The following is a 13,087-nucleotide window of genomic DNA, read 5'->3' on the forward strand; positions in this document are numbered from 1 at the left end:
GTGGCTTATTCAATCATAACTTCCAGTTAAGTTTGATCTTTTGGCAGATTCATTACCATTGTATTGCCCCCTGAATTTCATATGAAACTAGTCGTACTGCTCAGCCTTACACATTCTCACTATTTTTCTTTCTCTTAATCTAATTCTTTGTCTCTGGGAGACGAGAGTGTCCATTGCAATTACAGGATGAACATTAAATCCATGTGCGGTGAGGCATTTTAATCTTTTCTGGTGAAAATGTCATTAAAAGAGAGCCCGTAATTTTGAAGTACAGTGTCGTTTGCTAGAGGTTTTTCAGACTAAGAAAAAAAAATCTTGTTTCCAATGAAGCTAAACGTCAAACTGAGCTGGTAATCACTTTGCAATTCAGTGGGAAACATAAAGGAGCTTGCAGCTGGCCCCATATCATAAAACGCACTAGCTTTGGACGGCCTCTTTTGTATGTGATGTCCAAGCCACTTGTTAATTTTAATGCTACTCAAGGTGCCTGAATCCACCCGTTACGTGTGATTAAACTGCAGGATCCTGTAAGGTTTCCTTTGCAGAGTGTGCTCTACCAATTTCCTTTACTGTTGATAGGAATTTTACGATAGTGTTTCAATCTAAAAACACAACAACCCGGCAAACAAAAAACCTGAACAAAAACAGAAGGTCCTATTCTGAAACCATGGAGGCAAATTAAACAATTCCGAAGGCCACCAAACAGTAAGTTACTGCTCTGCACAGAAAATGAAACACTATTTCCTTCAATTTCATTCAGTCATGCTAGGTTTAGGCCTTCCCATCTGGGGTAACTTGTGAACGTTTACTGCAGCTTAAGTGCTGGTCGAAAAACACAAAAGAGACTTTCTGCTGATACACTTTACATGCCATAGTATTACATTTTATATCAATTTTAACATCCATAGATGCTGTGACATTTTAAAATTCACCATCTTTTACATTGCTTTGATCTTCCCATCTGACTTATTTGATTACTGTTTACTATTTCTTTAAACAATATATATATATATATATATATATATACACACACATATATAAAGAGAGAGACAGAGTGCATGTATGCAAGAAAGAGAGAGAGAGATGCCTATTTATAACCCAAGGATACACATTAATAAGATTTGTGATTAATTGAATCAGTTTAGAACAACTTCACTAGCCCAGGGATCTCATAAAGCACAACTGAACTGAAACAACCTGGGACTATTACATTTATACAATGGATCATGTTTTGCAAATATTAAAATGGAACACTTTCTCAGGGAAATACAGCTGTTTAGGAGCAATTTAATGATCTCGTATTGACGACTGCCCCACACATTTTTGTCAGTCTTCTTGGCAGCTCTCTCAGGAAATCACATCCAAAACAAACAACATGACCCCACACGAAGCGGTCAGTGAAAGCATCTTGCAGTTGACTGCCTCTACAGCCCTGCCATCATCTGGAGATGAGATTAGAAACTCTGAAAGAAAAAAAAATATATATTCCATTTTAGAAGTAACTCCCTCAAACTAACACTGCCTTGATGCTGTAATAATCTCAAAACTAGTACAACAATTAATCGAGCATGACTCTAAGAATAAATATAATTAATATAGAGGCAGATATAGTTAAAAGCCACAGTCAGGCACAATATATAAAATAGAGTATGTAGGATACACTCAAAGTGACAATAGAATTGTCTACTTTCTGCTTATAAGGCTTCACAGTGTGGTTTAAACATTTTAAACCATTTATGTGGGCAATGGAAGAAAACTGCAGATGTGCAAAAGCTGCAGAGAAAGAAAGGGCCAACCCTAATTGGCTTTAACGTGGGGCCAGCTAAAAACAAAGCGGAGAAAAGACACTTGGTAGAATCTTCTGCCTTTGTGCTGGACAGGACAAGTGTCTCCGGCGCAGCGGAGAGCGACTCTCCTGATTGTGCCTCGTATCAGTTCTGATTAACCTGAGTGATGCTTTCAGCTGGCTGTGCCGTTAAACAGCTGTCAATCGCCCCCCAACCCATTGATCGGCCTCCCTCTCCATCGCCACTGTCCTCTCATCTCTTCTGGCTGACCCGCTCTGTCCGCATAATGAGGCCCTGATTGCTCCCTGCTCTGCACTGTCCCCGCTCACGCCTCCGAGGGTTAATGAAGATCTGAGAGATCAACAAGCGCCTGTTAAACATGTCATTAATGTGACTCCAGCTGCAAATGAAACTCCAGCGCCGGGATTACTCTCTGAGCGCAGGCTGAGGGATGAGCTTTGTCAATCTTGGCTGACCTGCTGTGTACAGAATGAAACTCATATTATCTCCTTCTCTCTCCCCCCCCCCCCATCTCTAGGCTCTTGTCATCCTTCCCTAAGAATTACCATTCAGCTCTCAGAAAGATTGATTACTTGCACAAATAAGAGATTCTGGGACACTAATCATATAAAGAAGACTAGGAAGATGCAACGAGGGCTTTCCTTTATCTGAAAATGGTAACTTTCTTTACCTTCCATTGCCATGATTATATTAGGAACTGTGTACATTAGGAATGGCCATCTGATTATTTTTAACTAGTTTTTCTTTTCCCTCCTCCGTGACGAAAATGAGCTTAAGCCTCTTTTTTCTTTCTTTTTTTTTTCTCCCCTCTAAAGAAAATGATCAACATAGTGTGTTGGATGAGAGAACGAAAAAAGATTAAATCCAGCTTTCTTTCATCCATGAATGCTTTCATCTCTTTTTCAAACACAAGGAATTATCACTGCCGCTACCAGATTCAGTCCGTATGAGTGAGAAAAGGATAAGAATATATTGAAAGTTTTCGAGCTGGTGATTGGATATGTTATTTATCGGGCACCTGCTGGGTGACTCATAATGTCATTTGTTTCTGCGGCCTTGGATTTTGAATTCTTAAGGCTTGAATCCAGAATCCACAGGGAGGGACCCCAAATGTAGGAGCTCTTCATTCACTTTCTGAGATTGCCCTTCAAAAAAATCTTCATTGGCTCATATCGCCAAATGTGAAGAACAACATAATTCAAAATGATATGTATTGTGCAGGACTTTTTACTATTTGCACCTTCGGGTCGGTATAGGGAAAAGTAATCAAATGTTGCAACTACCTTTTTGTTTGAAAATTAAATTTCTCTGCATACATGGCATGCATCCAAGCATAACAAGGTGTAAAACAATAAGTGAATTAAATGCAGTGGGAGAAAATAATCTTATCATGAAAATAATTGGGAGCAATCCACTGTTTTTCCCTCGCTTTCTGGACTACACTCACCAGCGTATATTTAGTTAGTGAAGATAGGGACATGTCCCTACCAATGTCAAGGGGACGTTGAATTGTCCCTAACAATAATTGTGATAAATCTGAAATGTTGAGTAATTTTATGCGCACCAGAAAGAGTTAACTCTATCCAGATCATTACTCCTACAGCCTGAAAACCAAAACGCTAATTTGATTGTCTTAGACTTTAGGTTCTGAAGCCGGGGCACAGTGAACAATTCAATAGCAAATTGCTCCCGATTTCACCTGTGAGTACAGAGTTTAAAGAGAAAACAAAATCCTGGCGCATTACATTTAATGGCACCCTGGGATTTGTAGGTGTTTGGAGTTTCTGTAACTTACTCTTGCTTGAGATTTTTGGTATGTGTAAAAAGCAAACTTGAACAGTGTATCATGTGTATTGCTTGAATGGACAGTGTGACTGTTCGGGGTGCTGAATAAACGTGTAGCACAACCCCCAATTAAGCGGGTTGCCCTCTCAGGTTCGTAATTAAAGCTGCTACCAACAAAGGTAGTGGGGTAGCGTGAATGCTGCCACCACCTTTTGCAACCCAGTATGGTCTGAGAGGTAAGTGACCAGGAGGAGGCTTTCAGAGACAATAACCAGGATTAAAGGAATTGATCTTTATATTAAAATAGATAAAAGACACATACAGTTAAAAACCAGGTTATCACAAATCATATCCTTCCCAATAAAACCAAACTATAACAATTACCACCATTCAATAGATTTATAAACACCCCACCCTCCCCTATTGTACATTTAATTATTATAGACCATATAACCAGTGTTGGGGGTAACGCGTTACAACAAACGCGTTATGTAAGAATATTACTTTTCTGAAGTTACGAGTAAAGTAAGGCATTAATGTATACATTTACACATTCATATTTGAGTTACTTTAAAAAAAGTTTAATTTAATTAATTTAATTAATTAGTTTAAGTTCAGTTTAATTATTTTTTATTATCCTTTTTTTTTACACTAGAAGCGCCAACATTTCGAACTACCTACAAGCGCCAAAGCCGGTCATTATAGCCGAAAGCTCGAACAGCTGCGATATGACAATCAAAGGCAAACCATCGTATAAAACTCAGAAGTTTTATTCATGAACATCAAATCCAACATTTACATAGGACAAATGTAGTATTTAAATTGAAATATGATCATAAAACATTAATATTATTGCTATAATTAAAAAAGCACTTTTTTCTAAACGCACACACTGCAGTCAAAACATAAATAACGATATAGCCTACAATATGCAAAAAGCTCTAAAACGGCATACAATAAGATAATGAAACAAGTGTAAACATAAATATTGGACTATTGCTAAAAAGCAATATTTACTAGTTAAAAAATAACTGCATTTATATTGCATTTATCAAAACATAACTGTACACTAAAGTAAACATTCTCAACATCGTGTAAACTTTGTTTTCAACATATACTGCTTGTATTCACTGTAGCTTCGTATTTCAATAAACGATTTATTATATATTTATCCTGCATAACTGTCAGCTTAACAGTCCACACAGGACATGTTTCTGCACTTTCCCTGCATGAGCTCGTCCCTCACACTGCATTTTGACAGCCCTTTCGAGGTGAACACTTTTACTCCACAAAATATAGCATCGCAATAAATGCTCCTCCGCTGATAATGTCCGTGAATCATTATTTTGGTGGATGTGCTGTGCTATTGCACTCTGTACTGTGCAGTAGCAATCGCATATTGATCAGTACAGTAAAAGCACTCGGTGCCATTTGGACCTGGCGTTTCACTCGCAGTGTTTTCACAGCACTGGCACAAACCCACGAATGATCTGTCATTGCCAGTATCACTGATGCCCCTAAATCAGTCATGTCCATATAAACAGAATGTCCAAAATGAGCTCTCTTCAATCTTCGTTTCCAATCCACGCGTGTTGTTTTTTTTTTGCATACATTGCAGAAATGATCTGGACTTTTTTGCATAAAAATTATTTTGGTTTGAGGACACTTGATAAACTTAATAGAAAACTCAAAAAGAGTTTTGGCTTGTTGGAATCAACTTATACATTTGTTTAGAAGGCCATTTGAAAGCTGAGAGATTTATGTTTAATTTGTGATGTAGTTTGTTCTCTATTGTTTTAAGTTATTAAACACTTTAAATGTTTAAGATATGTCTTTTGCCTTATTTTGTCAAACATAACCTCATTAAATGTGTTTAGCTGTGCTAATAATTATGCACAAAATATTAAATCTATCTGTTATTATAAACTAGAAGAAATGGATTCTAATTTAAAAGAAAATGAAGGTGTATGTTATATAGTCTGTTGTTCAATGCATTTTGCATTAGTGCAAAAAATAACTTCTCAGTCAAAAAACACCTGCAAGATCAAGCCTCAGCCAGGTAAGAAAGTACCGCAAAAGTAACGTAACACATTACTTTCCATAAAAAGTAACTAAGTAAGGCAATTCGTTTCTTTTTTAGGGAGTACCTCAATATTGTAAAGCATTACTTTTAAAAGTAACACTGCATATAACTATTTAGCAGCCTTTATCCCAATATGAAAAATACTTGCAGGATAAAACAGATCACAACAGCTCCCCCTATATGCAGTACCACACTCCATGCCAAGTATAACCACAGATGCATAACTTAATCCACACAATATAAAACTCCAATATTTAACTCCATATGATACACACAACAGTAAGTGCTAATTATAAATATAACAGGAACATAAAATATAAAATACAAATCAAACTAGACCGCAATATAGGTTAGCTACTCATCACAGCACTGTCTTAATTGCTAGATAACTTAGGGAAATCATTCATGGATCTCTTGAATAAAAGTGTATAGCATACTGCTCAAAATAATTAAGGGAACACTTAACATTGATGTCTGAACTTGGAGTGTTCCCTTCATTTTTTTGAGCAGTATATAATATATAATAAAGGGGGAGGGGGAGCTGATATAAAGAATGGGGTTTATCAGAGGGAAGGAAGTAAGACTAAAACAATGTAACCCATAAAACCTTAAAACAGCAGGAATAAGAAGGAGGACACTGCACAGTCAGGAGGCGGTCTTACAGTAGTCATTCAATGCAGCGTCTTTCAAATCACTTTTCTCCACAGCAAAGACCACTATTTTCTACAGTCCAATAATCCGTTGAGCCCGTTCTCGGTGCCCATGTTTAACTGAGCTCTCTCTCAGAGCTACGCGTCTCCACACGCACTCAGCCCCTCGGTCTGTGCAGTCTCTCCCTCTTTATTCCCCACTCGCCTTCTGGCAAACATCACCCTAATTACATACCAATTATCACCCATACATTTCCACGAAGACATATCAATTCAGTTTGGACATTACAAACGCAGTATATTTTATAGGCCAGGCCTTTTTTATTTAAACATTCATTTAAAAAGTGGGGGTAGATATTAAAATACATTTCAGTGTGGGTATGTCTTTGGTGACTTTGGTGAGCAACCTTGGTTGTAAAAACAAGCCCAAAACAAGCCCAACCTCCCATGAGCGTAATTTGCGGTCACATGGACAATAAATTCGGTAAAGATGGTTTACTGTCAAAAGTCATACATCATGGCAAGACTGAGCACAGCAACAAGACACAAGGTAGTTTTAATGCATCAGCAAGGTCTCTCCCAGGCAGAAATTTCAAGGCAGACAGGGGTTGTCCAGCAGTGTCTGTGAAAAAATAAATACAATAGTCACTCTTCAGTATCATGGTCTCCTGTCTTGCCCAACCAGAGAGAGGAATTGAGTACCCTGGAGGAAATCAAGAAGCACAATGTAAAACCATGTTTTTTCTGCCCAATCTATGGAGCGGGTTGTTGATGTGTGCCTTCCCATCTGCAGGCGATGTGCAGGTCGTCCCTGGGAATTTCACAGAGCTGCTCCTCCGAGGCATGGCCGCCCAGGGCAGCATCTTCACCCTCGCCGGGATTGGCGTGCTGTCCCTGTGCAACGGAAAAGTCCTGATGAACTTCAGGAAGGAGTTCCTGGATGCCGTGTCCACAGTGGAGCGAGGGACCGTGCAGAAGGAGGAGCACAAGACCCCGCTGGAGTCGCCTCCCACAGACCCCTGCAGCCGGCTGTGACGGAGGCGCAGGGCCAAGGAGGTGACTGACGAGCCCCTTCATTGTTCATTGCTCATTGTTTAATTAAGGCTAATTAACTGAATGGCACTGCAGGTCAATTCCATTTTTTTTTTGCGTCTGATTGAACTCAGTTCTCTTGTTTGTAATGCTGCCTGTGTGAGAAGATGTCTGATCTAGGCTGCATCGATGAGTGCAGGGGTGGAATATGCCTTTTACACAAGCTTTGTGTTCATGTCTCAGAGCCCCAGGATGCGAGGCAGGTCCTCCGCTCACAGGCACTGCTGCCAGGAGAGACTGGAGTGAGCGAGGAGCCGGACAGGAGCCTGAAGCCCACCACAGCACGAGGGAGGCAGGCAGGCAAAGGGTAAGTAATGCTGACAGACTGATTACAAGGGATGAAAGGATTTCTAAGTGATCACTCCTTTTTTTATTTTCGTTCACATTTCTATTCTTTGGACTCTCTGCCCAACAGTCTTCAATTCCCAATAACAGGCCCCTTAAACATGCAGGAGCCACCTGTGGGACACGGAGTGAGCAGCCATGACTAAGTCACATTTAAACACTCCATTTAAATATTCGTTTTTTTCAATCCACCTCAAACAGTGCTTGAATAATGTCTCCCTGATGTCTGGAGCAAGATGAAGTCTTTCTCTGAGTCATCTGTAACCTTCTCCTGCTCAGTTTACTCTCTCTCCCTTTTTACTCTTACTGAATCTCCCCACACAGTGAGATGAAAGGCATTAAAATTCCTTCTCCTCTCTCCCGGCAAAGACTGGACTATTCCTTGCCATCTCGGTGTCATGTCCCTGGGCTGGAGCAGAAGGCACAGACACTGGCGTCCAGTCCTCCCGTCCCCCTGGGCTCTGAATGTGCCGGCCATGAGCGTGCAGGACAGGTGCGTACCGGTGCCAGTACGGGGGGTGTGCACAATAATAAGTTGTTGTTGGAGAGGAAGAGGCAGGAGAAGAGAACCCTGACACCTGCTGGTGTCTGGAATCGACTCTTCCTTATCTGAGCCTGTGACCCTGCATGCCGTCCTTTAGGTGAGGGAGAGACCAGCAGGTCTGCAGGACCAGAGAAGGCCCATGGATCAGCCAGGCCAGAGAAGGCCCATGGATCAGCCAGGCCAGAGAAGGCCCACAGACCAGCCAGGCCAGAGAAGGCCCACAGACCAGCCGGGCCAAAGCAGGCCCACAGACCAGCCGCACCAGGAGCCACGCAAGAGAGTAACCCTCATAAGAGGATCTCTCTTTAACAGCATTCTTGTTCAGATTCAGGAGCAGGAGGCGCTCAGGAAGACCAGGAAGGAGTGAGTGGTCCCAGGGGAGATGTGGGGTGGGGTAGACTTTATAATACAACCTGTAATCATGTGGCATTAGTGTTTTGTTCTGATGATCAGAACCACCTGACATTTCCACGGTGAGAAGGATGCTTGCTTGTTTTTATAGAGCCTCATTGAATCCATGTGGTCTTAGGCCTGAAGCTGGTCCAACTGCACCTGACAAAGTGTCTGTGGGATCTCTGTACTGGCTGGGCTCGCCCTGAGACGTATCCACCTCTTAACACTGCTCTCTGTTCTTCTATCAGGTGGGTCGCTGAACGCATCACCCGCTATGAGATCTTCCACAGCATGCGGGAATCGCAGGACATGTGGGCCCACAGAGCCGAGGGCAAACCCCAGCACCGAGAGCAGACCAAGCACAGCTTCATCAGGTAACAGTCAATCTAAAACTTTAATTTCTTAATTTTATTATTTTACCATTTTTGAGCTTCAAGTGGCTTCGTCAATATGATCTGGTAGGATGGGAGCCAATTACCATGGTGCATTTTCTTTTGGCCAGCAAGTTGTGTAGTTGTCACAACGCAGGGGGCAGATATCTGATGTCATCTGCTGAAGCATGCTTGGTGTTGCTTCTTGCTCCAGGTCTGGCAGCCACCAGCTTATGGACCAGTGTGTGAAGTCCTGCCGAAAGAGACGCACCACCAACTGTTAAAGTAAAAACAGCCCCTAATCCTTGCTTTACCTTGTTCTCCTTTTCTGATTACAGGGCAGATTTCCGTGGGGACTACCGGCCAGCAGGCACTGCAAAATAATAAATAATAAACACTTTTAAAACAAACTAACTGTCTCTAATGCTTTCTTATGCGCTCTCAGTGTTTAGCAGATATTGAGCTCGGCTAACGGAGTCTGTCTCCCCGTCTCTAGCTCTGTTCATCCCCTCAGCAGCCTCTCACGCATGCCAATCTGGGATTGTCTGTCCGTGGCTTTGATGGACCAGTGTGGGTCATCCGCAGAGAGTCCAACATCTCGAAGGACTCCAGAAAAAAAAATAATAATAATTGCCCCTAACCCTTGTTTTACCGTGTTTACTGTGTGAATTCAATTTGTGTTATGTCATGATGGTTGAGTTAATAAGTAAAGAGTTAGTAAAGCACTGGGATTGAGAAAGCCACTCAACACTCAAAACTTGTCACCTTCAGCATTTCATTTCTGAAACCGTAATACTTTCGTCTGGTGCCATGGATAAGTGCAGATCTAGGTGTTGAAATTGAAAATCATTCACATACAATACACTCGATTGCTTTTATATTGTAATTTATTGAAAACTGGCTTCATTCCTCATTAACAAGCTGTCATCCAAATTCACAAATTCATTCACAAGAATGTAATTTACAATTTTATATTTTTTGTGAGACAAATCAAATTTCAAAGGACATTTATTGAAAGAGCTTTTTATAAGAACATCGCTGCTATGTTTTCCTCATAATGTTTTTGTACAGTGTGGAGGCATATAGGCATCTCTGCTTTTATAGGACATTTGAAATGCTGTACTGAACACACGATCCAAATGTAGAAAACAGGGCAGATGTTTTGGTTAGTGGATTCGACTGCAGCACAGGTTTCAGTTCTAATGTTGGGGAAAAAACACTATCAATACTTTACAAGAGACGATCCACGTTTAAAACATGATGAACTACACAGTATTCACAGCAAAATTACTTCATTCATCATATTAATATATTTGGTACTTGCTTCATTTAAATAGTGCAGTACACAGTGTTTGGTAGGCAATAATACACCAAAAATAAGCCGGACACTTACAAAGAACTATTCCCAGTAGAAACAGAAATCTTCATGTTCAATTATAAAGAAGGCTGCCAATTTAAAATGTCTATATATTTTTAATTAGTGAATTGTGTTGTGAATATTGAATATTGTGTTATGCGAGTGTTGCAGGACTACATTAATACACACTGGGCTCTGCCAGTGAAGACTCTAACAGACTCCTCAAACTCTGGGATGAGTGCGATACTGCCTTTAAGATAGCAGCGGTCTGGCCTGAAAACCCACCCAACTAGACTGAAAAGGTCAAGTTCAAGCTCAAGTTCTCGTTATTAGTCTCACACTTTATAGCAGGTGTTATTGCAGGTGTAGTGACATTCTTGTGTCCCTGTACTCAGACAACATTGCAGTACGCTAAACTGTCTATTACTTTGTAACAAAAATTAATTTCATTATGAAGTTAAAATAATAACCTTTAATGTACACTCACCTAAAGGATTATTAGGAACACCATACTAATACTGTGTTTGACCCCCTTTCGCCTTCAGAACTGCCTTAATTCTACGTGGCATTGATTCAACAAGGTGCTGAAAGCATTCTTTAGAAATGTTGGCCCATATTGATAGGATAGCATCTTGCAGTTGATGGAGATTTGTGGGATGCACATCCAGGGCACGAAGCTCCCGTTCCACCACATCCCAAAGATGCTCTATTGGGTTGAGATCTGGTGACTGTGGGGGCCAGTTTAGTACAGTGAACTCATTGTCATGTTCAAGAAACCAATTTGAAATGATTCGACCTTTGTGACATGGTGCATTATCCTGCTGGAAGTAGCCATCAGAGGATGGGTACATGGTGGTCATAAAGGGATGGACATGGTCAGAAACAATGCTCAGGTAGGCCGTGGCATTTAAACGATGCCCAATTGGCACTAAGGGGCCTAAAGTGTGCCAAGAAAACATCCCCCACACCATTACACCACCACCACCAGCCTGCACAGTGGTAACAAGGCATGATGGATCCATGTTCTCATTCTGTTTACGCCAAATTCTGACTCTACCATCTGAATGTCTCAACAGAAATCGAGACTCATCAGACCAGGCAACATTTTTCCAGTCTTCAACTGTCCAATTTTGGTGAGCTTGTGCAAATTGTAGCCTCTTTTTCCTATTCGTAGTGGAGATGAGTGGTACCCGGTGGGGTCTTCTGCTGTTGTAGCCCATCCGCCTCAAGGTTGTACATGTTGTGGCTTCACAAATGCTTTGCTGCATACCTCGGTTGTAACGAGTGGTTATTTCAGTCAAAGTTGCTCTTCTGTCAGCTTGAATCAGTCGGCCCATTCTCCTCTGACCTCTAGCATCAACAAGGCATTTTCACCCACAGGACTGCCGCATACTGGATGTTTTTCCCTTTTCACAGCATTCTTTGTAAACCCTAGAAATGGTTGTGCGTGAAAATCCCAGTAACTGAGCAGATTGTGAAATACTCAGACCGGCCCGTCTGGCACCAACAACCATGCCACGCTCAAAATTGCTTAAATCACCTTTCTTTCCCATTCAGACATTCAGTTTGGAGTTCAGGAGATTGTCTTGACCAGGACCACACCCCTAAATGCATTGAAGCAACTGCCATGTGATTGGTTGGTTAGATAATTGCATTAATGAGAAATTGAACAGGTGTTCCTAATAATCCTTTAGGTGAGTGTATATATATGTGTGTGTATGTTCGTGCTCGAGCATGTTTTGATGTATGGAGTGAATTCACTGTCAAAATTCAAGAGCGCAAAAATATATATACAAAGCGGGGCTACAGAGATTAACTCTTAAACCCTCCACTTACAAAAGCAAGGCTGGCTGCTCTACTAGTGCAGCTACAGTGAGGGAAAAAAGTATTTGATGCCCTGCTGATTTTGTACGTTTGCCCACTGACAAAGAAATGATCAGTCTATAATTTTAATGGTAGGTGTATTTTAACAGTGAGAGACAGAATAACAACAAAAAAATCCAGAAAAACGCATTTCAAAAAAGTTATAAATTGATTTGCATGGTAATGAGGGACATAAGTATTTGACCCCTTCGACTTAGTACTTGGTGGCAAAACCCTTGTTGGCAATCACAGAGGTCAGACATTTCTTGTAGTTGGCCACCAGGTTTGCACACATCTCAGGAGGGATTTTGTCCCACTCCTCTTTGCAGATCCTCTCCAAGTCATTAAGGTTTCGAGGCTGACGTTTGGCAACTCGAACCTTCAGCTCCTTCCACAGATTTTCTATGGGATTAAGATCTGGAGACTGGCTAGGCCACTCCAGGACCTTAATGTGCTTCTTCTTTAGCCACTCCTTTGTTGCCTTGGCTGTGTGTTTTGGGTCATTGTCATGCTGGAATACCCATCCACGACCCATTTTCAATGCCCTGGCTGAGGGAAGGAGGTTCTCACCCAAGATTTGACGGTACATGGCCCCGTCCATCGTCCCTTTGATGCGGCGCAGTTGTCCTGTCCCCTTAGCAGAAAAACACTCCCAAAGCATAATGTTTCCACCTCCATGTTTGACGGTGGGGATGGTACTCTTGGGGTCATTCCTCCTCCTCAAAACACGGCGAGTTGAGTTGATGCCAAAGAGCTCGATTTTGGTCTCATCTGACCACAACACTTTCACCCAGTT

Source organism: Amia ocellicauda, chromosome 6, assembly GCF_036373705.1.
Source record: "Amia ocellicauda isolate fAmiCal2 chromosome 6, fAmiCal2.hap1, whole genome shotgun sequence".
In the NCBI taxonomy this organism is placed as follows: Eukaryota; Metazoa; Chordata; class Actinopteri; order Amiiformes; family Amiidae; genus Amia; species Amia ocellicauda.